The sequence below is a fragment of the Psammomys obesus genome, unplaced genomic scaffold, assembly GCF_907164565.1.
Source record: "Psammomys obesus unplaced genomic scaffold, mPsaObe1.curated_primary_1811, whole genome shotgun sequence".
NCBI lineage: Eukaryota > Metazoa > Chordata > Mammalia > Rodentia > Muridae > Psammomys > Psammomys obesus.
The window spans coordinates 10,945,631-10,970,197 of record NW_026596120.1 but is presented as its reverse complement, the minus strand read 5'-3'; the positions used below and the strand labels follow the sequence as shown (position 1 = coordinate 10,970,197).

General features: G+C 38.2%; 1 protein-coding gene and 1 pseudogene across 1 annotated transcript in view; one reads left to right on the top strand and one right to left on the bottom strand.

The window, feature by feature from the left end:
- The window catches only part of Ppp2r3a (protein phosphatase 2 regulatory subunit B''alpha), a 135,269-nt gene that overhangs the window by 7,543 nt on the left and 103,159 nt on the right, over positions 1 to 24,567 (top strand). The gene's annotated exons all lie outside the window — the stretch shown is intronic.
- Positions 23,401 to 23,519, bottom strand: LOC129693215 (small nucleolar RNA SNORA24; annotated as a pseudogene).

The following is a 24,567-nucleotide window of genomic DNA, read 5'->3' as shown; positions in this document are numbered from 1 at the left end:
ATGACTTCAGTCAATCAGTAAATCTTTGTTTAGTTACAAGTATATGCCAGGCACTGTTTTACATGCTGGAAATGCAGTGCCTTTTGACACAAGACGTTCGTACAAGGCACTGTATTCTCCATTGTCTCTTGACACTGTATCTTAAGCTTTCTAACTCTGATCCACCCACAGCTATCTAATTCAGTGACTCAGATTTCTTTTCATACTAATCAGGCCTTGAGTCTATACTAATTAGGACTTTTCTCCACTGATGTCCTCTTGCCAAACTAGCTCAACACTGACTTTCACATTGCTAACCAGTGAATCAGTCCTCTATCTTCCTTCAACAGCATCTTACACTGTTAGGTTTTGTTTTTTGTGTTTTGTTTTTTAATGCTTTCTTCACTCAACTTCTAGCATACTTCATCTAGGTTTCCTCTCACCTTACTGGAAGTTGTTTTTTTCCCCCTCAGTTTTCTTCTTTTTCTTCTTCTTTTCTTAGTTTCTCATTATCTTCCTAATCTTTAAAAGTTGAAGACTACAGAGCCTTATCTCAAAACTATATTTCCCTTAACCTCTCCCATCTCTTTTTTATTTATTTATTTACATTGTTATTCTGTCTCCATGTATGTCTCTTTGAGGGTGTCAGATCCCCTGAAACTAGAATTACATTTGTGAACTGCCATGTGGGTGCTGGAATTTGAACCTGGGTCCTTTGGAAGAGCAGCCAGTGCTCTTAACCACTGAGCAGTCTCTCTAACTCCAACCACTCCTATCTTAGTGAAAAGTAATTCTATTTTTCTAGACTTCCACGGCAGAATTCCTTAAATCACCTTTGATTCTCTTTCCTCTTATGTTCACTCTGTCCTCAGTCTTGCCGAGTCTACCGTTAGTGTCAAGTCACCAGATTAAGTCACTTACTGCTATCTTCGTTGTTTCTGCCTTGGTCAGACTACCATAATGCTTCTTACAGACCGGCGGTTCTCAACGTGGGTATTGCAATTCTTTTGGGGGTCAAATGACCCTTTCACAGGGGTCACCTAAGACCATCTGAAAACACCGATATTTACATTACAATTCCTAACAGTAGTAAAAGTGCAATTATGAAGTAGCAGTGAACATAATTTTTTGGTTGGAGTCGCCACAACGTGAGGAACTGTATTAAAAGGTCACACATAAGGAAGGTTGAGAAGCACTGCACTGCTTTACACTATTACAATACCCTCTTCTTCCTCCTGTGTCCTTTCTCTTCTACAACCTGTTACCAGCACAGGAACAAGAATTTTAATGCCCTGTTAACAGTTAAATTCTCTTCTCAGAGGCTTTAGATTTACCTTTAAGGCCCACTTAGCTCCATCCCCTGCTGCCCAAACCACACCTTTATTTTTCTGACTTCATCTTTTACTCTTTTGTGGTTGTTTTTGGCTGAATTGCAAATAAAACGCTTCTTCCAGTATGCCTCCTTGAGACCTTTGCAGTCTCCCTAATAAAGCTTCTTTCTCATTTCCCCAGAACCTTTGTCAGAGTTCACTTTTCCTAGAAGTACCTCTCTTCTTCAGACTACCTCTGCCTCTCAGCACTCTGAGGATTCTGGTGATTATCTCTACCTCATTTCCAAGACAGCCCCTGCCATTTCCCCTCTTCTTGTTGTTTTATTCTATTCTGGTTGTTTGTTTGTTTGTTTGTTTGTTTTTGTTTCTTTTTGTTTTGTTTCTCCAATGACAGAGTCTCACTCTGTAGCCCAGACTGGCCTGAAACTCACAGCAATACTCCTGCCTCAGCTGCCTGAGTGCAAGGATTATAGGTGTATGAACTCTCCTTATTTATTTATTCACCTTTAACTGTCATTTGAATGGAATCCCTCTGGATTGAAAAGAAAAAAAAAAAAAAAACAATGAGAACTTTCTGTCTATGATATCAAAACTCAAAAACCAATATTAGGGGCTATGAATGGAATATTCATTATTCCATTAAAGCCTGAGAAGCAATAGCAGCCACAGCTATTTTTGTTTGTAGCTCACAGCCATATTTCCTATTTTACAGTTGTGGGGACTGAGACCTAGAATGCCACTAAGAGTGCACTAATGTTTTACTGCTATGCTAGCCCTAATGCCTAAGCTCTGCGGCTCGGGTGTAGCGTTTTGATGTCTCTTCACTTGGCATGGTACCTGTTGACAACCTTAGTATTTTTCTGGCAGATCTGGTTGGAGCTCCTTGCCCGCTGATGAGCGCTCCTACAGTGACTAGAGGCTCACAGGTACTGTACCACCTGGATGTAAGTAGTAGAGGCAGTTGAGCGTCCCATTTAATAGGGGAGTTCCAGCTTGATCTTTTTTTTTTTTTTTTTTCATGACCAAAGTGTGCTCTTACTATACCAGCAGTGGGATCTCCATCTCGTTCTGGTAGCAATGAAGAGTAATAACAATAGCTTGTATTGTTTTAGGGACAAAACTTTTTAACTGACTTTTTAATTAATTAATTTTCTGGTATACCATTAAAAGGATACTATTGAATTTCAATTTCATGCTGCACACTGACTACATGTTTGAGATATGAGAGTGAGTAAAAACTAGAGTCTTTATTTTTTTATGCTTTTATATATTTTTCAAATTTAAGTCTTGAAGTCATTTGTGATTTATTTTTGTGAGTAGTATGAATTCTGTGGCTTATGTAGGACAATATTTATTTGACTATTTGGAATAATTTTTATAGTAGGTAGTATATCAATTACTAATTCCTCCATATGTATGTGTTGATTTTAGGACTCTACTTAGCCCCATTAATCATTGGTTTTTTGCCATTGGTATTTACTTGGTTTTAATTAGCATGCTTGCTCATATACATATACACTCTATAATTAGTTTTAATTATTGTGCATGCTTGTTTATATATATATATATATATAACACCACTCTTGTCTGTTCTCAGCTTTACTGCCCTCTAATTCTTGACTATATCCTCATCCTTCATACCCTTGCCAGCATTTTTTTTTTCCAGACAGGGTTTCTCTGTGTAGCCCTGGATATCCTGGACTTGCTCTGTAGACCAGGCTGGCCTCAAACTCACGGAAACCCACCTGCATCTGCCTCTCTGAATGCTGGGATTACAGGCGTGCGCCACCACCCCTGGCTCTCTTTGGCTTTCGAAGTTGAACTATGCTTTCATTTCTGACTTCTCATATGATCTCAATATCATGTTTTTGAGACAGGGCCTCATATAGTCTAGGCTAGCCTTGAGCTTGTGTAGTGGAAGATCGCCTTAACTTCTGACCCTCCTGCCTCTACTTCCCAACTGCTAGGATAACAGGTGTGTGCCACCATACCAGGGTTTTTGTTGTTGTTTGTTTGTTTGTTTTTTCTGTGCTGGGGCTGGACCACAGGGTCCTCATGCATACTAGGTAGGCAGTCTACCAATTCAACTACATCCTTCTTTTATTAATTACTCTTGGATTCTGCAAGACCACAATTCTTTACTTGAAATTGTGTGTTTGTAGGCAGATGAACTCTTCATATGCTCATTTAGTAGACAAGCCCAGTTTCAAAATGTACAAGAATCTAACCTGTGCTAAGACCTAACCAGAGATATAGTCAAGGCTGACAAACAGAGTCATTGGGACCAAGAAGTAGGCTAACAAAGCTGGCGTTAGGACAGGAGCTAATCAGTGAGTTCTGTTGATGGTCACGTGTAAGAACATGAAACGTGAGCGCAAACAATCTGGCATTTTCTTCTTACCTAGAGGTCTTTCCCTGGGCTTTGTCTCGTGCGCCTACCTCAGTTGGGGAATCTGACAGTTCATACATTAAGATGATGTGGAATTTCTGTGTCATGCTGTGCACTGGCTGCATTCTGGGCATCTGCGAGTGAGTAGATTGTAGCGCTCTCCGGCTGCCTATGCTTCTGCTTCCCTGCCCGTCACATTGCCGCCTGAATCCCACCGTCAGAGGCTAAGCAGGGGTGCAAATGTTAATAAATACCTCGTGAGTAAATGGAACATAGTTCTAAGTTTTTTCTTCTCCATGACTTTTGATATTGAATCTTCATTCTTGAATTTGTTATCTCCAAATTGAATTTCATATTTTGCTCTTCCATTAAGTTTCTTTAAATTGTATTTTTTTCATCTTGGCATTTGCATTCTTTCACATTTAGAGCCTTGTGCATTTTCCATTTCCCTCCTGTTGACTTAATCTCACAGGTCACTTGTTTTTATTATTTTAAATTAAGCTTTATGCTTGGCCTTATGGCTTGTTTTACATGGTGTTCTATTTCTGGATATGATTCTGTTTTTTTGTTTGTTTGTTTGTTTTTTTGTTTGTTTGTTTGTTTGTTGTGTGTGTGTGTGCCTTTAATTATGTCCTAGTCATTTTTATTGTTCTATTAGCTCTTTGTTTTAATTATAAGTACAAAGTTTGAAAATATAATGTGACATTCAAAGAGCATTTGACATTATTCATCCTCTTAAAAGTTATACATTTTATTCTCATTTATTTATTATGATTTTATTTTATATAGCTGTTTTGTGTCATAACCTTATTTCTTAATGACTTCATTCAATTTCAGGCTTTGTGAAAAATGAAAGTGAAGTTTACTAAGTTTGATCTTTCTAAGTTATATCTATTGCGCTGTTCTACAGATTTCTTCTTGTCCGTGCCTCCCTTCTTTCCTCCTTCCTGCTAAAATTTTGAGGCCAATTTCTGTTTTAGACATAGAGAAATCTAGAACTGTGGGAGAGACTGGTTATCCATGTTCCTTTAGACTTAATACAAATATGGCAGAGGAGGAAAGGGTTGTTAGACATTAGAGAAACTTAGGTTCAAATCACAATTCTTATGCTTTCTTAGTAACATGACCAAGTATTGGGGGTTTTTTGTTTGTTTGTTTTTATCTTGAACTCAGTGTTCTCATCTATTATGTAACACTGGCTTTATTGTTGGCATAAGAATTAAGATGATACATTTCAATGTTCAACCCAGTCCTAATGTATGTAAACATTCATGTGCCACATAAAGATATTTTGGCCGGTAGTGGACCCCCACATATCCAGTGTGGTCCTAAAAGATTATAGTGGAGCTTAAAAAAAAAAAATCTCATTGCTTCATATACCCATTGCTTTCGAAGAAACTGGGGAAGGGAAACTATAAGAGAAGAAAAAAGAACTGCCAAGAAAATTCACAGTAAGGAGTTTGTTTGGACCTCAACATAATCTTTAAAAAGTTTGAAAGTGGACTGGAGAAATGGCTTGCAGCGGTAAAGCCAAGACTAACTCCCAGAACCAGCTCACAACCACCTGTAACTCCAGCTCTAGGGGACTCAACACATCTACCCTCTGTGGGCACATAACCTACCTAAATACCCGAAGACAGAAAATTTAAAATAAAAATAGAATCAATCAATCAATCTCTCCCCCTTCCTTTTTCCCTCCCAAGTTTGAAAACAGCCAGGTGGTGGCGCCTGCCTTTCATCTCAGAGGCAGAGACAGACAGATCCATGAGTTTGAGGCCAGCCTGGTCTACAGAGTGAGTTCCAGGATAGCCAGGACTACACATAGAAATCCTGTCTTGAAAAACCAAATACTACTACTAATAATACAAATAAATAAAAGTTTGAAAAACTTGGAGCCTTCCCCCAACACTAATAGATTTTTGTTAATAGAATTCACGAAGCATAATCTACTTTCAAGCAAATCCACTATGAAAAAGGAAACCAGGCAAACTGCCATGCACATATTTCTGAAGAAAAGAGTCTCAGGCAGTGATGGTATGGATGAAAATCCACCCCCCCCCCACACACACCTGCACGATGGGCTCATGTTTGAATGCGTGGTCCCCATTTGGCGGAACTGTTAGGGAAGTATTAGGAGGTATGGTCTTGTTGGGGCAAGTGTGGCACCTTGGGGCTGGCTTTAATGTTTCAAAAGACTCACACCATTCCCACTGTGCTCTCCACCTCCTGCCTCTGGATTGAGATGTGAACCCTCAGCTGCTGTCTGACCAGCTGTCACTATGCCCATCATAGACTCTAGCCTGTTGGAACCAAAAGCCCAACAAAAATCTCTCTCTGTGTTTATTTTTTATAAGTTACCTTGGCCATGGTGTCTTATCACAAAAATAGAAAAGTAACTAAGATAGACAGATTCTAGGAAGGATCCAGAAGATGATGGCTTCATGTATGTTAGGACCTCTGAACACCTTCTAATGGGACAAGATTCAGAAGTGAAAGACAGTGATGCTAATAACTCTGACCCTGTGTAAATCTCAAATAATGTGTCCATTTGTTTCTTGATTCTTAACAAGAAATATAGAACAATGTAAAGAATAAGAATATAAAGTTTCCTTTGTTTTTGACACACACACACACATTCCCCCAAGACAGAGTTTCTCTGTGTAGCCTTGGCTGTCCTGGACTTGCTATGTAAATCAGGCTGGCCTAGAACTCACAGAGATCTGCCTGCCTCTGCCTCCCCAAGTGCTGGGAATACAGGTGTGTGCATCAGCGCCCAGCTTCTTTTGTTTTTTATTAGCACATAGTGTACAAAATGGGCTTCATTGTGATATTTTCGTACATGCATGTAATACAGTTTGGTCATATTGGCACTCCTCTATTTTTTCTCTCCCTCACTCTGGCCTCCTTCCTGTTTTGTAATAGTTCTCCTTTTACTTTTATACTGTTCTTGTTTTTTTTCCTCTAGATTCCCCTTATAATAAACATGTGAGATGCTTAACTTTTCTGAGTCTTATTTCACTTACCATTTCCACTCATTTTCTTTCAAAAGATATTGTTTTAATCATCTTTCTACTAAATATATGCCTCATATCAGTTGGGATGGCCATGTACTTTTTTACATGACTCTGTTTATGTGGTATATTTTATATTTTTTATGTATTAGTTTGCATATGTTGAACTTCTTTTATCTGTGGAATGAAGCCAGCTTGATCTTAACTGATGATCTTTTTAATGTATTGTTGAAGTTGATTTTTGAGTACTGATGATTTTTTGTCTGTGTTCATTGAGGAAAATGATCTAAAATTTCCTTTTTTATTTTGCTGTATCAGGATAGGATTGAATTTGTAGGATGAATCTCGAAGGGTTTCCCACTATTTTGTGGAAGAATTTGAGACTCATTAATGTTCTTTGAAAAACTGGTTAGAAAGAAAGAAAAGAAAATGCAGGGGCTACAGAGATGGCCCAGTGTTTAAGAGCACTGGCTGCTCTTCTAGAGGTCTTGAGTTCAATTCCCAGCAACCATGTGGAGGCTCACAACCATCTGTAATGGAAGCTGATTCCCTTTTCTGGTGTGCATGAAAACAGAGCACTCATATACATAAAATGAGTAAATAAATCTTTTTTTTTTTAAGCAGTGAATCTGTCTAGATGAGCTAAAAAAATATTTTATACAATTGTGCATTGTATCTGTATTTAAGCCGAGTCTCATCATGAAAGTCATGAAATTTAAAAGGTAAATAAACTATATAAGCTAAGGTTAATTTTAAGAGGCTTGTAACTATAAGTTTACGGTAGCCTAAGTATAGTCTGTATAAAGTCTACAGTCATGCCCTCAGGCTTTACGTTCAGTGACCGCTCTCTCACTGACTCACGGAGAGAAACTTCTAATCCTCAAGTTGCGTTTGTGTTAAGCGCCTGTGCCTTTTCTGTTTACATGTATGCATACCCAGCATTGCAGCAAATACTACCTTTCTTACTGTTGTGACCGAATACTTGACAAGAAGAGTTGAGTTTAGGTTACCGTTGGATAGAGTCCACCACAGCAGGGAAAGCATGCCAGCAGGGGCGCGAGGCCGCTTGCCTCGTAGCCACCCTCAGCAAGGAGACAGAAATGAAGGCTCAGCTGGCTTTCTCCCCCAGCCTATAGGCTAGTGCCACCTACATTCAGGGTAGGTCTTCACCTTTCTGGAAACACCCTTATAGGCATATCCAGAGTTATGTTTCCATGTCATTGTAAGTCTCACCAAGTTGACAACAAAGATTAACTATCACATATTATAACTCCCAGCAGTATTCCATACAGTAACAAGGTCTATAGGCTTACAGCCTTGGAAGCAGACTATATCATCTAACCTGGATGTGTAATAAATTCTACCTTCTCGATTTATCTACGTAGATGCAATGATAGTCACATGACCGTGAAACCACATAATAATGCAGTTCTCGGAACATGTTTCTCCCGTACCTTAACGTAACTATATAAATGATCATATCATAATACTAATCTTCCCTTTGAGAGCCTGATTAAAAGTGGTGTCAACATAGCATGCCCATTGCTTTCTGTTTGGTTATTGTTATTTTTATTTATATTTTTTAGCAGGGCTTGGGGAAGAGTTAGGGTCTTATTATATAGTCAAAACTAGCCTCAAACTCAAGATATTCCTGCTTCTCTGCCTGCTGAGTGCTGGAAATTACAGCCACATCCACTCCTAAATTTCCTTCTATTGATGTTGGTAGCACAAATTCTTGCAGAGGGCAATCATATATCTGATGTATGAGTATTCTCTCCACTTTTCCAGAAGATGCCTATAAAAAAGCTACCTTACTACAGATTCATTTGGGAATTTTGTTTAAAAATTTAGGCTTTTTCTAAATAGAAAGCGGTGGAGGAGTGTGTATTATGAATACAGCTATCAACAGAGGCCAGAGGTATCAGATCTCCTAGAGCTAAAATTGTGAGCCACCTGGTGAGGGTGCTGGGAATCAAAGTTGAGTCCTCTGCAAGAGCAGTACATTCTCTTAACTTCTAAGCCATCTTTCTAGCCCTTCTAGGGAATTTAAAAAACAAAAACAACAACAAAACAGCCAGGTACGGTAGTACATGCCTTTAGACCTTTTGCTCAGAAGGCAGAGACAGGTAGACTGAGCTGGCCTGTAAGTTTGATTCCAGCCTGGTCTATGTGGTGAGACCTTGAACAAAGATGCAACTCCAGATGCAGATATTAAACTTTTTTCTTAGATGGCCTGGTTAGAGTGTGACCATGAGGGGAAAGTGGCTCAGACAAGATCAGTGTTGTTGTGCAGAAAGAGTCAAGAAATGAATGATATCAGGATATCAAATGAATCTTTTTTTTCTGATGTTGAAATCAATAAGAATTATGACAGAAATAGTATTGGAGTGACAGTAAGCCAGGAGCTCAAGTTACCGAGGAATGACAAGGGTGACCTTGCAGAGCCATAAGTGACTGCAGTAGGGAAGGTAGTAGGGCAATGGCGCAGGGTGACATGTGACTCAGAACGGGGGATTTTTGTGCATGACAAAGGGAGAATATTCTGTAATTAGCAGTGTGGAATAAGAAGGGCACTCTTTCATGTTTGAAAAGTATGAGAAAAAGAGTCTTTCTAAAAGTGCTACAATTAAAGCCGCACTCTTAGAGGGGTGTCCAGTTTCAGTTTGAATGTGAAGATAGAGGGAGTTAAAAGCTTCTGAGAAGTGGTGAAGGATGTAAGGATTTTTGGTTCTAGCCATCTAGGCGATCCATAGGGCTCAGAAGCGTTAGGGTTTCAGGAGATATGAAAAGTAGACATATAGATATCATCTTCACTTATTACCATCTCTCCTTTGTATACATTCTCATTTCATGTACCCCTCTAATTCAGCTGCATTATGTGACTTAAATTATAGAGCCAATTAAATCCAGTTCCTTACCTAATCCATGCCTATAAAAAAATAAAAAAACAAAACATCTTTTCTACAGGCATGGTATACATTCACTTATAAGCAGATATTAGCTGTATATTATAGGATAGCCGTCTACAGACCCAAAGAAGCTAAACACTAAGGAGGACCCTAGGCAGGATGCTTAAATCTCTTTCTGAATGGCAAACAGGATAGACACCAGAAGCAGTAGAATAGAGGAAACAGGATGGGAGCCTACTATAGAGAGTCCTCTGAAAGGATTCATCCAACAGGGGATTGAAGCAGATGCTGAGACTCAGGGCCAAACTTTGGGCAGAGCACAGGGAGTCTTATGGAAGAAGAGAGAGGTGGGAATAGAAGGATAAGGAGAGAACAGGAGCCCTACAAGGAGACCAACAAAGGTAAAAGATCTGAGCCCAGGGGGTCCTGCAGAGACTGATGCACCAATGAAGGACCATGCATGGAGAGGACTCAGACCCCGCCCCCCTCCCCACTGCTTGGATGTGGCCATCTGGCAACTCAGTCTCCCTGTGGATCTCTGAATGAGGGGAGCAGGGACTACCTCTATCATGAACTCAGTTGACTGCTCTTTGATTACTCACCCCTGATGATTCGGCCTTGCCAGGCCACGGAGGAAGAAGATCCAGGCAATCCTGATGAGATTTAATAAGCTATGGGCATATTACAATAGTGGAGAACTCTTCCTTTCAGTGGACTAAGGAAAGAGGTTTGGGAGAAGAGGGAGAGAGGGTGGGACCAGGGGGAGTTGAAAAAGGGGACTTGAGTTGGGATATATAATGAATAAATTGTGAAGAAAAAAAATTAAAATAAAACAATAACCCAATCATCCTTTTAATGTAAATGGTAACATGGGTGAAAATTTCCTCCATAGCATTCATGGAGTAAGACTTCTCTTACTATTGCAGCATGTCGTCCTACATTTCATACAGAAAGACTGATGTTTGATAAATATTGACAATTTCAAAATTAAAAAAATATCTTTTTTATCATGCTTAATAAATCTATGCTTATGACCTCAAGTTGACCTTTAGTGTGCCCTTATTCACTTTCTGTTGGTTTCATTTCCTTCAGGGTGACTGTTCATATCGTCAGTCACCTCCTATGGTCACTGTCTCCTTCCCACATTTTACTTTGAATAGAAGTCCTTGTTTCTTATTTCACTGAGAAAATGGAGTCAGAAAGGAATTTTTATGATCATAGTTACCCATTTCCTACTTGTAGTGACATCCATATACTCTATTTTTTCTCTTGTTACCATGAAAGAACTAGTATTTGGTATTTCTCTTGTGTCATCAGCTTTCTTCTCTCCTGAACCATTTTCTTTTGCATGAAAATAGCCATTTTTCACTTTTCCTTCTGAGTTGCTTGATTTTACATACACTTCCAGAGAACTTTTGGAAGCAATTTTCTGTATTTTCATGGTAATTTTCTTTTCTTTCTCTCTCTTTTTAAACGTATGTGACCATATTTCTGTCCCCATAATTCCAGGAGTAGGGATAGTGTCAACTGACTTACCAGTTGACAACACTGATGTCCACCCCTGCCGTTTCTCAGTACTTATCTAATGTTCTGATGAGTTAATCAGTTTCTCCTTGAAATACCTTCTTCATTTGGCTTTTAGGATACTTATCAATAATTGAAAAGGATGTAAGGTTTTATCTGAATTGTGTGCTGATGTTTTATTCTTTCTAAAACATTCAAGTTAACATTCAAGTTAACTTAACATGGATTCAGTAATAGAATATAGAAATGTCATAATCAGTTGAAATACATTTATTATAGTTTCTCTATAGCTACTTCTCAGTCTCTTCTGCTGATTTCTTTCCCTAAGAAATCTGATTCCTTTTGGCCTTGAACTCACAGAGACCCACCGGCCAAATCTCCAGTCCATAGTCCTTCCTTAGTCTATAATCTCAATTCCGTCAGGACTTGAACACCCTTACATAAATATTTAATAGGCATCCTAAAACTGATCGCCAATATGGAACCACTGCCCACTCCTCTTCCCACCAACAAATCTGTTCTTCCTGTAGTCTTCCTAGCTTAGTTTTACATCTCTTCACATCTTCTAGTTATTCAAGTAAAACAAAACAAACCACAACTTTTGAATTTTTAAAATTTTATCTGTATGGGTGTTTTGCCTGTATGTGTATCTGTATACCTCGTGCATGCCTGATACATAGAGGCCATAGGACTTTGGATCCTCAAGAACTGGAGTTGCAGACGAGTGAGAGGTAATGTGGTGCTAGAAATTTGAACCTAGGTCCTCAGGAGGAACAGCCAGTTCTTTAACTGCTGAGCCACCTCTCCAGCACCCAAAGCACAATTTTTAAAAACCTGAAGACTCACTCTTGATCTCCTTTTCCATAAAACCTGCATATCTGTTTTATTATCTCTACTTTCAAAATCATTTTTTTTTTGCCTAGATTGTTCAAGAAACCCCTTTCTGAACTCTTTTTTTTTTCTTTTACTGCTGTTTGTAGTTTGTTCTCATGATGATAGCCAGAACTGTCTTGTTTAAAAATGACTGAAATCATGTTCTTTCTTTGCTCAGAACTCTTCAGTATCTTCGCATCTCAGGTAAGAATCATACTCTAGACACACTGGTAATATCACTCTTGTAAAAATACTCAAAACACGCACTTATCTTACAAATCCTGATATTCTTTCTTCCTCTTCAGCCCACCTCTGACACACACAACAGTTTCATTTTGGACTTACTGAAGAGACCCAGGTTTTGTTTTGTATAACAATCTGTATTATGAGTATCTGTGTCCTTACAGTAGTAAATTCTTTCTCTAGCTCCTATATTCACTGTCACAACATTAGATCTAAAAGATAGAGTGTTTTTATAAAAGAATTCTATGGGTGATACTATAATCTTTATGTTAGACCATATGAGAAGAAAGTACTTGTCTGATTGCCATACTATTAGTAATTGATTATGTTAAGTGCTAACTTTCAGATATTTCTGTTATAAATACATGGTTCATGTTTCCATTTTTTTATTAACAAATGAGCTGAAGGATCAACATATTCTTAACACTTTTTAACCGAGGAATTTTTTCCAAGTAAAACAGTTTTTGAAGCTTTCATATCTACAAAGATCAAAGCAGAGCTGTTCCCATTGCAGTATGAACTCTGACAGTTCATAACCTGCAGAGCCCACACGAACTTTTGAAGAAGTGGAGCCCCAGAGAGGACACATAAGGCCTTTAGCTACCTACTTGCTTAAGAAGGACACATTGAGCTTGTACTAGATGCAGCTCTCCGATACTTTCTTGGCAAGTAGTGATTGTGTGTGATCATTAAAACTGTTTTTGTGTTTTCAGGAAAAACAAAAAAAAGTTTTTTGGTTTTTTTTTTTTTAAGTTTTTAGTTGTATAAGTTCTTTCACTGGTATTTTTTATATTCTGGTCTACAAGTATGAAGTTTTTTTTTTTTTTTTGGTGTTTGTCTCTTTTGTAAATTCTTTCTCATCTACAAATAATTCAATATTTGGACATTATTTATCTATACCTAAAACATTAAGATCTTCCGAGCTTCCATTTTTAATTCTTTCCGCCTTCAGAATATTTTGAAAGGTAACAAGTCAGTTTGATGATTTCTTCACTGCTTTATCCTTTTTAAATATTTATTTATTGTGTGTGAGAGGGAGCATGTAGGCATGTGTAAGTCAGAGGACAACTCTCTGAGGAGTTCCTGCCATCTTGTGGGGTCTAGAGCTCAAACTCAAGTTGTCAGGTCTGCACATAACACCTTTACCTGCTGGGCCTTTGCCAGTTCTTCTTTCTTCATCTTATCCCACAGACTATAGTATCCCTTAGCAGAGAAGTTAATAAATTTAGTGTAGCATACAGATATATACTATGTGTATTTATATGTATATACTATGTGTATACTAAAGATAGTATTGTGTTTATATTTATATAATACTATACATTTATGTAACATACACATATGGTATATTTATACATTATTTGTATATATACTGTGTATAGATTAAATATATACAATGTATATTAGTTGTATATATAATGTCTTGAGTTTTCTATTGTTGTAATTAAACTCCATAAACAAAAGCAGTTTGAGAAGAAAAGGGTTTATTTCAGCTTACAACTCTCAGGTCACACATCATCACTGAGGGAATCCAGGGCAGGAACTAAAGGCAGGAACCTGGAGGCAGGGTTTGAAGTAGATGCCATGGAGGAATATTACTTTACTTACTGGCTGCTTAGCCTCCTTTCTTACACAGCCCAGGACCATGTGTCAAGATTTGTCACTGCCCACAGTGAGCTGGGTCTTCCCACATCAATCATTAAGACAGTACCCTACAGACTTGTCTCCAGGACAGTTTTATGGAGATGCTTTCTCAATTAAGTTTCCTCTTCCCACATATATCTAGGCTTGTATCAAGCTAACAAAAACACAACCAGCACATGACAATTGATTTTAATTTTCATGTAAAGTTGTGTTTCTATTAAATTGAGGCAGTAAGTAATATATTATAATCTAACTTTTGTTTTTAAAATATACACAAAGCTCTTATGCTATGCATATATATACATATATATACGTATATATATGCATATATATATGCATACATACACAGGATATTACAAGGTAAATGTGACTCATGCCTGAAATCTCAGCATTCCCAATATTTGGAGACAAAAGAATTACTCTTTTGAGATGGCTACATAGTAAGCCCCTATGTCATTAAGACAGGATCTCAATACCTATTGTTTAAACAAAACCAGAAAAATCCAGGTATGATGGCACAAGCAGTAATCCCAGCACTCAGGGAGGCAGAGGCAGGCAGATCTCTGGGGCTTCAAGGCCAGCCTGGTCTACAAAGTGAGTCCAAGACTACACAGAGAAACCCTGTCTCAAAAAACAAAAACAAAACAACAATAACAAAAAAAGAAAAACATAAAACAAAACTAGAAACAAAGCAGAACTTTGGTGTTTCATATCTAAGCCATATTAAAGATAGTTTGAGGCTCCTCCCATACTATACTTCAGAATTCCTTTATCATTCCATTCAAATAAAATTTCTTGACTTGGTGTGTCTATTTCTTTTCCTCTAGACTTGCCCACTTGGTTTTAAATACTTTAATTTTTCATTTGTACCTAAATGAACTTGCCAGGAAAGAAAATGAAGCTATAAAAATTATTCCCTAAATATGTTACCAAGGCCTTCAGGAGCTAAGGCTAGGCTGAGCGTGGTGGCCGACACCTAGAATCCAAGCACTCTGGAGGCTAAGCAGGAAGACCACAGGTTAAGGCAGTCTGCAACATACAAGACTATCTCACAAACAAAAAACAGTGCTGGCAAAATGGCTCCCTTTGTAAAAAAAAAAAAAAAAACCAAACAAACACTTGCTGAGCAAACCTGATAATATGACTTTGATCTATAGATCCAGTGGTGAAAGGAGAGACACGACTATGGAAAGTTGTCCTTCAATTTCCATATGCTCTCCTTGTCACACATCCTAATTTTCTCTCTCCCTCTCTCTCTCTCTCATACACATGATCATCATCATCATCATCATCATCATCATCATCATCATCATAGAGAAATATGCCCCAAAAGGAAGCATCATCAAGATCCAGGAAGGACTAAATAAACATAAATTCCTACAAATGGAGAAAAGCTGGGTTTTTTGACAGTACTCTGAACATTATATATACTAATATAAATTAGCATTTTAAATGTACTTATTAATAAGTTCTTAGTAGCTCAGAGTGTAATTTAGTTGTAAATCACTTTTGTGATATCCACAAGGTTCTAAGTTTGATCCCCAGCCACATTTAAATTTTTTTGTTTATTTAAAAATAAATCTTTCTACTTTTTGACTAGAATCTGTGGCTGTACAGGGATATTTAAAGGCACCAAACTTAAAAGAGCTTTCTTATCAGTTTGTCACTTATGCTCTGTATATGATCTTTCCTAGGAAAATGTGCACAATGTCTATTCACCTCAGGTAGAAAATCAACTGCAAACCAAAGACACAATTTCACCCAAGTTTAGTGAGCTGGTAAGTTTATTGGGATTAGTTAGTTAAAAGAGTGTAGTGATGGGAACATGGATGATTCAAAGGTAGCCACCGTCACTAAAAAGCCAAACTCAGCATAGGCATTGACTCAAAAGTTACATTCCTAGAATTTATTGTGGACCTCCCAGGCAGCTTGATAGGTCATAAAACCTCTACCTATGAAGTGCATTCTCCTCTCTGGAGCAGTTACCATCTTAGGAAGGAAGCTAGGGAATCTTTTGAGTTTAAAGAGCTGCCAAGGATTTCAAAGTTTTGTTTACTTCTTGAGCCTTTTAAGTTTCGTTCAGGTCCCCAACCTTAATCCTTCCTCTGGGAAAAAATAGCTACACAACACCCTTAGCTGCCTTCATTTATATCCTTTTTGGTTTGCTTCTGGAGCCTACGGACGCCTTACACTGCTTGCTTTGCTTTACTTCCCAAATGTTGTATTTCACAGTAGTATACATAAAGTGGTAGACTTTCTGTGCAAATCTGTATTTGACTCCCCTCAACGTGCAGCAAGTTTTGTGATGCCTGCTTGGTCAAGCTTTACCCTTTTGACCCCTAGAAGCCAGCCTAACACTAGAATAGTATGAAATGGTGTGCAGAAGATTCCTTCTGCTTTGCTCTCTCCACCCAACACCTCCCCTGCTGCCCTGCAGCCAATTGCTTTTCTTTTTCTCCAGGACTGAGCATGGCAGTCCCTGTATGGGGATGGCTTCCTTGACCTAAAGGTTAGGCATCCCCTTCTTCCAGACCCCACTGTGGTGGTGTGAGGCAGTGCCACAGAATCTGTACTTGTGCATCCTGATGAGTGTTTTGATCTATAATAGCACTCAAATCCTTTGTTAACTTTGTTGTTGTAAATAAAATGGTGTTGGTCTAAATATCATTTACTATTATTTGCCCTATAGTTACAGAGGTATTATTTAACCCACTATCACAATTAATAAGACACAGACATCTGTTAGATTTTATAATTGCCTTATAACCTCAGGCTGGGCAGATACCACCTATGTTGTCTCAATAACTTCACCATATACCTTCCAGCCTCCATCCAATGCCATCTGCCTTAATCATTCCTATCTGGGCTACCTTCTATCCATAGTTCTATAAATACTTGCTTATATTTTTACTTTCTTCATCCACACCATCCTTGGAGTTCTTCCTCCCATCCCATATGGTTCCTTCTCAACAATATCCCATCATGGTGTCCTCCTTCCTCCTCTCTTCCTATCTTTCTGTTTCCTATGATTCTCCTGAACCCAAAGCCTGAGCCTTAGCCACACCTACCCCATTCTGCTCTGCCCAGGTATTAGGCGTTTTAATCAACCAATCAGGAATAATGTCTTAGGCAGGTTTACACAAGGATAGAGCAGTAACTAGATCTTGAGGGACAGTAATTAGCATCAAAATACAAGCATCAGACAAACCACCAAAATAACTTTAATGTATAATTATTACTCTAAAATGTCTAAAAATATTCACTGTGTATTTTTAATATCTAACACAAATGTTTTTTATATTTCAGAATATATAATGATGATTTTTGTAGTATGAAAGGAGTTTAATCCAGGGTCTCACACATGCTAGGCAAATCGTCTACCACTGATCTAGCTGTATTCCTAACTTTAGTGTTTGTTGGTTTAAAACTGTACAGTTTAACTCCAAAGTTTATTTTTCTTAAATTATATATGGGGTGCCCGTATGTGTCTGTGTGTGCTATGTGCATGCCTAGTACCCATGAAGGCCAGAAGAGGGTAACAGATGGCCTGGAATTACAGATACATACCAACAGTTGTGAGCCACTGTGTAGGTGCTGAGAATTGAACCCAGGTCACTGGAAGAGCAGCCAGTGCTCTTAACCACTAAGCCATTTTTCTAGCCCCTCAGTTTTTCTTTCTGGAACCAGTAGCTCTGCAAATGGCATGCATGCATTTAAAAATGAATCAACAGGGAAGGGCGTATGAGGGTGGAACTGTGTGGAGAGGAGGGAGGAGGCTGTGATCAGGCTGTAAAGTCATTAAATAAATTAATTAATGAAAAAATGAATGGCCAGTTCATTATGCTTTCCACATCAAACCGTATTGGGTAAACACAATTTTTTCCTAATTCAAACTAAGAAAAGCAAATTCTGCTTTTCTCTTATTCTCTGGACCCCAAAGCCATCTTTATACTGTTTTCCCAAAAGAGAAGGAAGTCTCAATGAGGGGAAGTGGCTAGACCAGGTTATCAGATTGGATTGGTACGAGCAGAAGCTGCACAAGAAGCCCCAGGACTGCCCACTTGGTGCTTTTTCATTCAGCCACACTTCTGTTCTTCTAGTTTAATACAGATAAGAGGAGGGGCTGGAGAGACCACTCAGCAATCAAGAGCACTGGCTGCTCTTCCAGAGGTCCTGAGTTTAATTCCCAGCAACCATGTAGTAGCTCACAACCATCTATAATCAGATCTGGTGCCCTCTTCTGGCATGCAGTTCTACATGCAGGTAGAATACCATATACATAATAAAATAAATAAACCTTAAAAAAAAAAAAAGACTTGAGAAATGGGAATACAGAAACTAATAAAACTCTTGAAAATGAAAGCATTTAATACAGATAAGAGGAGTTATTTAATTACATTATTTGCTCCTCCTTCTACTCCTTTCAATACTCCCATATCCCTCCCTTCTTCCCTCTCAAAATTATGGCCTCTTGAGAGAGAGAGAGAAAAAGAGAAAGAGAGAGACAGACAGACAGAGACAGACACAGAGAGAGGATGAATAACAACCTAAGTCAGTTTAGTGGGTTTTTTTTCTCCTTTTCAAATTTTTTTTATTTATTCACTTTACATACTGAATGAACCCTCTCCCTTTTCTGTTCTTGGTCCCACTTCTCACCCTTTTCCGCTTTATACCCTCCCCTTCTCTTCAGAAACAGGAAGCACCCTCCACCAACCCACCCCAGCACATTCAGTGACATCAGGACTAAGAGCACCCTCTTCTACTGAGGCCAGACAAGGCAGCCCAGCTAAGGGAAGTGATCTAAAAACAAGCATGTCAGTGACAAGCCCCCCCACCCCCAAAATCCACTTGCTAGGGGACCTACATGAAGACCAAGCTGCCCATCAGTTACATATGTGTCAGGGGAGGTTCAGTCCATGCCTGCTATTTGGTTGGTACTGAAGTCTCTGTAAGTCCCCACAGGCCTAGGTTAGTTGACTCCTCATTGTTTCTTACATGTATACATACGTGTTTTCACGACTGACCACTTGGTATTGGATAACCAGTCAGGGTGCTCATCTTCCTCTCTCACTAGTCATCAGTTGCCTGTAGTTCTTTGTGAAGGGGTGGGGCCATGCGAGATCTCCCCCTTCCAGGTTAGCCTGTCTGTCTACTCAAGGTAAGTATAAGTTTTTGGTGGCACATACCTTTAATCCCAGCACCAGGGAAGCTGATACAGGCTCACCTTTGTGAGTTAGAGGCCAGCCTGTTCTACATACTGAATGAACTCAGGACATCCAGAGCTATAAGGAGAGACCCTATCTCAAACAACAAAATAATTATAAAATAAAACAAGAAAAATATTCTAAGCATTTACTAGCTGGGTCATCTATTGAAATATTCTTATTCTTATTATAGTTTAATATTCTTATATTATTCTTATAATGTTCTTATTTTTATTATAATGTTATATTTCTTTCATTGAAACATTATTTCTAAACTCAAAGTATTTTTGGTACATAGATGTACATTTTCTTAGAATATAAGAAAATTTCTTGTGAAAAGATTTCTTTTTTTTTAGTTTATTTTCTCAACTATTAGAACTGAATACAATGAATAAAATATTCCAGGTCTCTTCTCCTGTTTCCCCTAAATAGTTCTATGATACCTGTTTGTATTCTTCCAAACTGTTCTCTTGGAAGCAGTTTCCATACTGAGTCATCAACCAAAATTCCCTCTATTTTCCAGGCAAAGCAATAGTTTTATTATTTTTAAATGACTCATTACTTCTGAATCATCATTCCTCTGGACTCTCTTAATTGAAGGGTTTTAAAGAAAAAAAAAATTATATAGTTCTCTTCAGACCCTTCAAATTAACTATTTGAGTGACATGGAAAGTCAACCTTTTCCAGCATTTACAATTTATGTTGTTCATTTCTTCTTGAACCTTTTCACTGACTGAGATAAACAATGGAATTTCTTTACCTCATATTCTCCACTCCAGATGTTTCCTGAAGTGGAACAATATGTGTAATACCTTTCTCTGTTTTCCATCATTACATCATGGTTCTTAAGGTTTTATTAACGTCCCAGAGTTCTCTATGAAATCAAGCAAAAACATTCATAAAAGTAAAGTAAAGCTCTCATGTGTGTTGGTATACAAAATTTTTGTAATTCAACCTAGTGGAAGAGTAACTACTCTTTATTCTTTAATTTTGTGACATATTTGGATGATTCTTCACCTGCACTTTGGAAATCCATTCTTTTACCCTTCTTAAGTCCCTCTCCTTGTATTAAATGTCCCAGCATTCCGTAGAGTTTTTCCTTGACCTTTTTCTCATCCTATGTATTTGCAATGTCATCCACTTTTGAGGCTTTGAAACTTTTATCTAGTATTTTCTCTCAAATCTTTATTTTAACTCCTGTCTCTTTCCTGACAGGTATATCCAGCTACACCATGAGTATTTCCGGAATGTGTTACTGTAACAACCCATGCCTGAAGCTGAATTCATTCTCCCTGCATCATTGACCTCAACTAGTCATAACACATAAGCAGGCCCAGTCACATCTCTACTTTGCTCTAAAATCCCTTTAATTTCTCGAATTTGTTAGAAATTATTTTTGAATATTTCATATTAAAGAATCAATTCTAAATGCTTTTTTAAAAATGACAATTGAACTGGAGAGATGGCTCAGCAGTTAAGAACACTGGCTGCTCTTCCAGAGGACCCAGCCAGGTTCGATTTTCAACATCCACAAAGCAGCTCCTAACTATCTGTAATCCCTGTTCCAGGGGATCTGACACCCTCACACAGACATACATGCAGGCAAAACACCAATGTATATGAAATACAAATAGATAAATTATTAAAGATGACAGTTTTTACTGTTTCTTTAGAGTCAATCGCTATCAACTTTTTCTTTACAATTTTAACTTATCTTCATATTTCTAAGTGCATCCCGGCTTCTAATTCATCATTTTAATGTTCACCATGGATTTCAGCTCTCACCATTTCACCAAGTTAAGAAAATAAACAATCAGATTATATGTTCACACTATCTACAGAAAAAATATTTGACAAATTTAGACACACGAGAGATTTTAAATAGTATATATGGTTATTTGGTTTTGTTTTCATCAAAGGCACCAACATAACTTAGTGAGGACAAAATACTCTTTTTAAAAAAATGGTTCTGGGATATGAGTGCTTGGTCTTGTGTACTAGCTGAACATTGTACTGAGCTACACACCTAGCCCCAGGGATCAATCTTTTGAACAAATGATGCTAGCAGATCTTTGAGCTCAAACATATTAAAAAGTAATTACATAAAAGTTAATTCATAACGTGTCACATACCTACACACAAAAGCTAAAATTGTAATACTGCACTAACAGAAAGCTCAGAGAAAAGGCTATAGAGATGGCTCAACGGTTAACAGCACTTGATGCTCTTGAAGAAAACGTGAGTTCAGTTCCCAGCATCCACATGGCAGCTCCATTTCCGGAGGATCTGATGCCCTTTTCTAGCCACTGCTAAGTACTATGTGCATGTACATGCAAGCAGAACACTTACACACATGAAACAGAAATAAATTGTTATTTTTAAAGCTACAGGAAAGATCTGTAAGAACATAGGAGAGGCAAAGACATCAAGATACAGATGTATCAAGCATAAAAGAAGATTTGAATAATCGGATTGATAAAAATCAGCGATGTATCGTATTCTCACCTTTAGGATTAGTGGAAACTTGAGGTGTGCTAAGCTTCTCAGTGTATTCCAAGAATCCCTTTCAGAAATTAATATAATCCTAACATCAAAATCTTTCTCATTTTTGCCTTATTAAAATATATTATAACTAAACCTTACTTTTCAAATCTTACCTTTTTGTAAAAATTTTTACAATTTTCTTCTTTTCACATTGAAGTTTTCTTATCTTTGCATTTATTTTTGCTTAAAGTTAGCACAGGATGGGAGGATAGTTTTAATTTTGTTGTATTTTAAAAGAAGCCTTTGAGAGCTAGCAAGATAGCCTAGTGGATAAAGATATGTACATCACAAACTCCTGACAACCTGAGTTCATTCTCCAGAATGTCCATAAATGTGAAAAGAGAGAACTGACTTCATAAACTGGTCTGACTGCCAGACAGCACACCCACACCTCTCTCTCTCTCTGTGTCTGTCTCTGTCTCTATTTCTCTTTTTCAGGAGTTATCTAGCATATGTGAGACACCCTAATTTTAATCCCAGCACTGAAAAAAATGGAAAACAACATAAATATCCTTTAATAAATGTATGGATAAACAAAAAATGGTGTGATACTACTCAGTAATAATGAGGGATACTTTGTCATGCATAATAATGTGAGATACTGAGAGAAGTGGTCTCCATAGTTGTCCATTTATTTCTTACACTGTGTTCCAAATAGTCAATTGCTGAGTTAAAAGATGTATATAGATATATTTACTTCTTTAAAACTTTTTATTGATTCTTTCTGAATTTCATGTCATGTACCCCAATCCCATTCATCTCCCCATCCCTTCATATCTGCTCTCTGCCCTTTTAAACTACCCCCCAAAAAAAATAAAAAAAAAAAAAGAAAGATACAACAGCAATAACAACAAATCTCACCGTGGAAGCTATGGTTTGTCATGCTGTATACCTTTTGTCCAAACAGCTTTACTTGCAAATGTTCATTGCAGTAAGTCGTGGATCTGGTTCAAGTTCTCTGTCTTCTGCTACTCTATCAGTACTGGGTCCTCACCAGGACTCCTCTTGGATATCCTGTTGTTGCCCTGTGTCATGGAGATCCTGCAGCTTTGGATCTGGAGGGCCCACCCCTCCATCTGCTCCAGCGGTTCATAGATGAGGCAGATGTTGGGGTGGCCAGCTCAAAGCCTTGGATGGGTTGTAGCTGAGTTGGTCAGCCCGCCAGTTCTCCTACACCATCGGGGCAAACTCTCCAGCACTGCCCTGGCTAGCTCACCCAGTGGCACAGCAGAGAATGGATGGGGCCAGCTCTCCTGCTCTCATGCCCCCAGGAGCCAGCTTACCCACCCTCTCAAGAGTGCAGGGCCTGCTCTCCTGAGTGCTGCAGCCAGTGAGAAGTAGGGCCAGCTCTGCAGCCCTTAGAAGTCAACATGATCCCAGAGGGCAGCCCATACCAGGGACTTTAGCACACACATGCACTTTTTAAAGATTTTTAGATTAATAGGGCCAATCTTTCTTCCAGAAAAAAGTGACAAATTTACTGTCAGAGTAAGAGGGGTACATACTCGCCTTGTTCTCCTGAAAGGAATATCATTCTACATGTTGATTTGTAGATATAAATATGGAAGTACATTGTGTTAATCTACTTCCTTGCTCACTGGTGAACCTAGACATCTTTTCATTTACTTATGAGACATTTTGTCATTGTTAGTTAATAAAGAACCATGTTTCTCCTAGAAACAGTTGAATAATGATACTTTAGAAAAGTATGCCCAATAACCCAGCATCACACAGGTTTTTAACAGTGAAGAATGTTGCTGTGCAGCTCAAGAATCTGAAGCCAATTGAATGGTGGTAGTTTTGTCAATAAACAAGAAGATTCTCTTCCATGACTAAGAAAGAAGAATATTTTTAAGTGGCAAATGTAGCACTGGAGAACAGATCTTCATTTGTCAGGGCTTCTGGTTGAGGTGTGTGGCTTCAGAAAAGTAGTATGAGATGCTTCAGGACAGGCAGGATAACACAGTTACCTATCTTGAATGTGTTGGAAGTTACAGAGGAAAGGAAGAACTACCTCCTACCCCCAAAGAGCTTGAAATTCAAGGTTGATAGCGTATAGTCTTGGTATTGCTTTTCTGGCTTTGGTCATTGCACTGTAGCGAAATAGTGAAGTGCACTGTTATTACTGGGGGAACTGGGCAAAGGTTTCACAGGAACTCCGCGTACTGTCTGTTCAGCTGTGGCTAAAATATTTAACAATTTACATTTTTTTTATTTAAATGCAGCTAAGTTCTTTTGTTGCCCTGGCCACATTTGAAGTGTCCCCATGTGGCAAACTACAGCCATATCGAATAGTGCAGAATTATTTCCATCAACTTGGGAAGTTTTATTGCATAGCATATATACTCTTTGATTTATTAAAAATTCTGGTATAACACGAATTCTCCCATGTTACTTTATTAACCAGTTGTTTGGTTGCTATTCAGGCCTAAGGAAAATATTTTGTCTGTTTTCTGAAATTTCACAGAAAAATGCTTCAGTTTTTTTGTTGTTAGTTTAAGAACTAGTCTGGTATGTTTTAATATAATTAGGCATTTAAATTTTCCAGTACTGATGTACTTTGGTTGATACAGATTCCTTAGCTGTATTAGGAAATGGTCCTGGTACGTTCAGTAGATCTATCCTAGAGCTTCTCAGCATTATTAGTTTACCTCCCCTTGTATCCTTATCTGACATTCTTTTAAAATCCTAGATTTATGGCTGGGCCTGGTGCTGAGCACCTATAATCCCAGCACGTGGGAGACTGAGGCAGGACAGCTGTCATAAGTTTGAGGCTAGCTTGGGCTGCATAGGCCAGCCAAGGCTATATATAGCAAGAAGATATATCATTCTTAATGTTTGACATTATTTCTCTTTCAACTGTAGTGTGTGTGTGTGTGTGTGTGTGTGTGTGTGTGTGTGTGTGTGTGTGTGTGT